Here is a 6,511-nt window from a genome sequence, read left to right on the forward strand (position 1 = left end):
GGACTGCAGCTAAGCCCCCGAGTGGGAGGGTTGCTCACCACTCGGTAGGATTTTTCAAACTTAGGCGAGTACTGGATTGCAGCTAAGCCCCCGAGTGCTAGGGTTGCTCACCACTCGGTAGGATTTTTCAAACTTAGGTGAGTACTGGACTGCAGCTAAGCCCCGGAGTGGGAGGGTTGCTCACCACTCGGTAGGATTTTTCAAACTTAGGCGAGTACTGGACTGCAGCTAAGCCCCCGAGTGGGAGGGTTGCTCACCACTCGGTAGGATTTTTCAAACTTAGGCGAAACGGATTCGCGGCTAAACCCTCGAGTGAGAGGCTTGCTCATCACTCGGTAGGATTTTTCAAACTTAGGCGAGTACTGGACTGCAGTTAAGCCCCCGAGTGGGAGGCTGGCTCACCACTCGGTAGGATTTTCAAATACTTAGGCGAGTACTGGACTGCAGCTAAGCCCCCGAGTGGGAGGCTGGCTCACCACTCGGTAGGATTTTCAAATACTTAGGCAAGTACTGGACTGCAGCTAAGCCCCCGAGTGGGAGGCTGGCTCACCACTCGATAGGATTTTCAAATACTTAGGCGAGTACTGGACTGCAGCTAAGCCCCCAAGTGGGAGGCTGGCTCACCACTCGGTAGGATTTTCAAATACTTAGGCGAAAATGGGTTCGTAGCTAAGCCCCCGAGTGGGAGGCTGGCTCACCACTCGGTAGTATTTTCAAATACTTAGGCGAAAACGGGTTCACAGCTAAGCCCCCGAGTGGGAGGCTGGCTCACCACTCGGTAGGATTTTCAAATACTTAGGCGAAAACGGGTTCACAGCTAAGCCCCCGAGTGGGAGGCTAGCTCACCACTCGGTAGGATTTTCGAATACTTAGGCGAAATGGTTTCGCAGCTAAGCCCCCGAGTGGGAGGCTGGCTCACCACTCGGTAGGAAATTATTTTTACAAACTTAGGCAAAACGGATTCGCAGCTAAGCCACCAACTGGGGGATTTCTCACGCAAACACAAACAATAACAATCACTGGGAAAATTATAACGCTCTTGTATTTGATAAATAAACTACAGGAGTTTTTCTTATTACATCTCATCCGAGTGAGAATTCAAGTATAAAAGGGGCGGAGGAGCTCCGCATTCCAGGCTCGTGGCTCATCAATCTGGCGATCGACATTATAGAGGTGGTACACTCCATTGTGGAGGACTCTGGTGACTATGAAGGGCCTTCCCAGGTAGGAGCGAGTTTGTGTGGTTTCTGCTGATCCACTCGGAGGACTAAGTCTCCTTCTTGGAAGGCTTGACTCTTCACATTTCTGGCATGGAATCGACGCAAGTCTTGCTGATAGATGGTCGATCGGATCATGGCCATTTATCTTTATTCTTCCAGGAGGTCGACTGCGTCCTGCTGAGCTTGTTCTGCTTCATCTTCAGAGTAGAGCTCGACTCGGGGGGCGTTGTGAAGCAGGTCACTCGGCAAGACTGCTTCGGCTCCGTAGACCAGAAATAATGGGGTTCTTCTGGTCGATCGGTTTGGGGTTGTCCTGAATCCCCAAAGGACTGATGGAAGCTCGTCGACCCATGCACCTGCTGCGTGCTTGAGATCGTGCATCAATCGAGGTTTCAGTCCTTTGAGAATTAGGCCGTTTGCCCTATCCACTTGTCCATTCGACTGGGGGTGAGCGACCGAAGCGTAGTCGACTCGTGTGCCCTGAGAGGCGCAAAAGGCCCTGAATTTGTCGAAATCAAAGTTCGACCCATTATCAGTGACGATGCTGTGCAGAACTCCATATCTAAATATCAACTCCCTGATGAAACTGATAGCAGTGCAAGCATCAAGATTCTTGATAGGCTTAGCTTCAATCCATTTGGTGAACTTGTCGACTGCTACCAGCACATGAGTGAAGCCGCTCCTGCCCGTTCTCAGTGGTCCAACCATGTCCAGCCCCCAAACAGCGAAGGGCCAGACGAGTGGAATGGTTTTCAGGGCTGACGCGGGCTTGTGAGACATATTGGAGTAATACTGACATCCTTCACATTTGTCGACTATCTCTTTTGCCATTTCATTGGCCCTTGGCCAGTAGAATCCCGCTCGGTATGCTTTAGCCACAATGGTCCGAGAGGACGCATGATGACCACAGGTCCCCGAGTGGATATCATCAAGGATCATCTGACCTTCTTCTGGTGCTATACACTTCTGACTGACTCCAGTCGCGCTTTCTCTATACAACTGTCCCTTTATGACTGTAAAGGCCTTGGATCGACGGACGATCTGTCGAGCCTCTTCTTCGTCTTCTGGGAGTTCTTTCCTTAGGATGTGCGCGATGTACGGTATTGTCCAGTCGGGAGTGATGACCAAGACTTCCATGATCAGGTCGACCACAGCTGGAACTTCAACTTCAGTCGGATCCGTGGCACTTTTTGGCTGTGGGGCCTCTTCAGTGAAGGGATCCTCCTGAACTGATGGTGTGTGGATGTGTTCCAAAAACACATTGCTGGGAATGGCTTCTCTTTTGGAACCTATTTTTGCCAAATCATCAGCTGCTTGATTTTTCAGTCGGGGTATGTGATGAAGCTCTAACCCCTCGAATTTCTTCTCCAGCTTTCTCACTGCATTGCAATAACCGGTCATGGCTCGACTTCTGATGTCCCACTCCTTCATCACCTGATTAACCACCAAATCTGAGTCACCATAGACCATGAGGCGACGGACGCCGAGTGAAATGGCCATGCGCAACCCATATAAAAGTGCTTCATATTCTGCCTCGTTATTGGAGGAATCAAAGTGGATTTGAAGAACATATCTGAGCTTATCCCCTCGGGGAGAGACCAACACCACCCCGACACCGGAACCATTCAGCATTTTGGAACCGTCGAAGAACATGGTCCAATGCTCCGAGTGAACCTGAATTGGCAGTTGCTGTTCAATCCACTCGGCGACGAAATCAGCTATTGCCTGGGACTTGATAGCTTTCTTTGCCTCAAACTTGATATCTAGAGGAAGGAGTTCAATCGCCCATTTTGCCACTCGACCAGTTGCATCTCTGTTATGCAGGATCTCTGACAATGGAGCGTCGCTGACGACTGTAATGGAATGATCAGAGAAGTTGTGAGCAACTTTCTTTGTGGTCATATAAATCCCATATACAAGCTTCTAATAATGAGGATATCTTTGCTTCGACGGGGTCAAAACTTCAGAAATATAATATACGGGGCGCTGAACTTTGAAGGCTTTTCCTTCTTCTTCCCGCTCGACCGTAAGTACCGTACTGACGACTTGTGCCGTGGCTGCGATGTGAAGCAGCAAAGGCTCCTTGCTGATTGGAGCAGCAAGCACTAGCTGGGTGGAGAGCAGAGCTTTGAGCTCTGCAAACGCTGCATCAGCTTCGGGAGTCCACTCGAACTTGTCGGACTTCTTCATCAATCGGTAAAGAGGCAATGCCTTTTCACCGAGACGAGATATGAATCGACTTAAAGCGGCCAAGCAACCAGTAAGCTTTTGGACGTCGTGCACTCGCACAGGACTTTTCATTCGGAGTATAGTACCGACTTTTTCTAGATTGGCATCGATTCCCCGTTCGGAAATGAGAAAACAGAGTAATTTTCCGCCAGGAACTCCGAATGTGCACTTTGATGGATTGAGCTTGATATCACACCTCCTAAGGTTGGCAAAGGTTTCAGCAAGGTCAGTCAGCAGGTCAGAACCCTTCCGTGACTTGACCACAATATCATCCATGTATGCTTCCACATTTCGACTAATTTGAGTGAGCAAACACTTCTGAATCTTCCTCATGAATGGGGCTCCGGCATTCTTGAGGCCGAACGGCATGGTAACATAACAGAAACACCCAAATGGAGTGATAAAAGCTGTTTTGATCTCGTCAGGTCCATACAGACGGATCTGATGGTAGCCGGAATAGGCGTCTAAAAAAGACAGTCGCTCACATCCCGCAGTCGAGTCGACTATCTGGTTGATGCGGGGGAGAGGAAAATGATCTTTCTGGCAGGCCCGATTGATATGTTTAAAGTCAATGCACATGCGAAGTGACTTGTCCTTCTTGGGGACCATGACAACGTTGGCGAGCCACTCGGAGTGGTAGATTTCTCGGATGAACTCTGCTGCTAAGAGCCGAGCCACCTCCTCACCAATAGCCTTTCTCTTCTGGACGGCGGACAATCGGAGATGTTCTTTGACAGGTTTTACTTTTGAGTCGACTCTTAGGTGGTGCTCAGCCAGCTCCCTGGGAACACCCGGCATGTCAGAAGGCTTCCATGCGAAAATGCCCCAGTTCTCATAGAGGAACTGGATGAGCGCTTCTTCCTATTTGGAGTCGAGTGTTGTTGAGATATGAGTTGGAGCAGCGCTGGGATCGGTCGGGTGAATGTGAGCTGTCTTCGTTTCGCCAGATGGCTGAAAAGCTGATTCTGTAGCGGGCTTATTGGCTCGCAACAAATCACTCAGGTCTGCAGTCTTCTGGTATTCCTGCAGCTCCACCATTTCCATCTAAGCATCAGCGATCTTTGAACCTTTCTGAAAATATTCTTCTGCTTTCTTCCGATTGCTCATAATAGTGATCACACCTTTGGGGCCAGGCATCTTCAATTTGAGATACACATAACATGGTCGGGCCATGAAGCGTGCATAAGTCGGCCTGCCCAAAATAGCGTGATAGGTACTCTGGTAGTCTACAACTTCAAACGTCAACTTTTCTTTGCGGTAATTCTTGGAATCACCGAAAACCACATCAAGAGTAATCTGGCCGAGTGATTCAGCCTTCTTCCCAGGAATGACTCCATGGAAACTCATGTTGCAGGTACTGAGTCTGGACATCGGAATGCCCATCCCTTTCAATGTCTCAGCATATAGTATGTTCAAACCACTGCCACCATCCATCAAGACTTTGGTCAGTCGAGTGCCTTCAACAACTGGGTCGACCACCAAAGCTTGCCTCCCGGGGGTGGCACTGTGCGTTGGGTGATCTGACCGGTCGAATGTGATGGCAGTCTGAGACCACTTCAGATAACTGGGTGTCATCGGAGCAACCATATTCACCTCTCGGTTGATAACTTTCAGTCGACTTTTGCTTTCAACATCAGCAAAAATCATCAGGGTGGAATTGACCTGGGGGTATCCGTCGTCACTATCTTCCTTGTCCTCAACTTTGTCCGACTCCTTTTCCTTATCTTTGGGCTGCTTGCCCTGGAACTGCTGGATCAAGAGTCGACACTGTCGAGTGGTATGTTTCGGGCAAATGAAATTACCCTCTTCATCTTTCTTGGTGTGGATGTGACATGGCAAATCCAACACATCATTTCCGTCCTGGTCTTTAACTTTCTTGGGGTTCCAAGGTCCTTTGGGTTTCCCCTTAAACTCTCCTTGAGTTACAGCCAAGGCTTCCCCAGGAGCAGCCGGCTCGGCTTTCCGCTTCTGTTTCCGATTGGAATTTCCTCCGGTTTCTTGAGCGACTGACTTGAGCTTGCCGCTCCTGAGTCGATCCTCATCTTCACCATTAGTGTACTTGGTGGCAATCTCCATCATCCGATTCAGAGACATATCTCCGGTTCGACCGAATTTCAGATTCAGTTCTCTGTACTTGACGCCTTCTTTGAAGGCACAGACTGCTTGGTGGTCAGGCACATTCTCTACCGTGTGATGTAACATGATCCATCTCTGGATGTAATCCCTCAAAGTTTCATTCGGCTTCTGCACGCAAGACCGCAGTTCCGTCAGCCCTGCCGGTCGCTTGCATGTTCCTTAAAATGTGGTGACAAACACTCGGGCGAGATCTTCCCAAGTGTAAATGCTGCCGGGTGCTAACTGATTCAGCCACGCTCTGGCCGAGCCCTCCAACATGAGAGGTAGGTGCTTCATGGCCACTTCATCATTGCCGCCGCCAATCTGGAGGGCCACTCGGTAGTCTTCAAGCCAAGTATCGGGTTTGGACTCACCAGTGAACTTACTGACTCCAGTCGCCAACCTGAAGTTGGGAGGAATCACAGCAGCCCTGATGGCTCTACTAAAGCACTCTAGCCCCGAAACATGTACTCTGCCGCTGGTTGGTGCATCTCTGTCGTGACCTTCTCGGTGAGCTCTGTTCCTGTCGACCAAACCTTGAACAAGAATGGATCTCGCATCAAAGCCCGGTTCCCTGGGGTCGAACGGAATCCTTCGCCCAGTACTATGAGGGCGCCTGTCATTTTGCTGTCGAGGCGCAAACGACCCGCTCCTTGGGGGAGGGGTGGGCACTAGACATCGATCATCACGATCGAATCGGTGATCGTACTGCTCACGGTTCCCGTACTGATTACGCCGGTCCCCATGTCCCTCACGCCTCAGGGGCAATCTTGGGCTATGAGCAGACTGGACTGTGTCTGTAGCAACGGATCTGCTATGAATCCTGTTCCGTGACTGAGAAACAGCGGAATTCTGGTCTCCTACTTCCCGAAGTAACGCTCTGATCTGCAGCAAGCCTCTGCCAGCCTCCGACTGGGAAGGCTCAATCGACTCTGCTATACGGGCTG

Source organism: Triticum aestivum, chromosome 3A, assembly GCF_018294505.1.
Source record: "Triticum aestivum cultivar Chinese Spring chromosome 3A, IWGSC CS RefSeq v2.1, whole genome shotgun sequence".
Taxonomy (NCBI): domain Eukaryota; kingdom Viridiplantae; phylum Streptophyta; class Magnoliopsida; order Poales; family Poaceae; genus Triticum; species Triticum aestivum.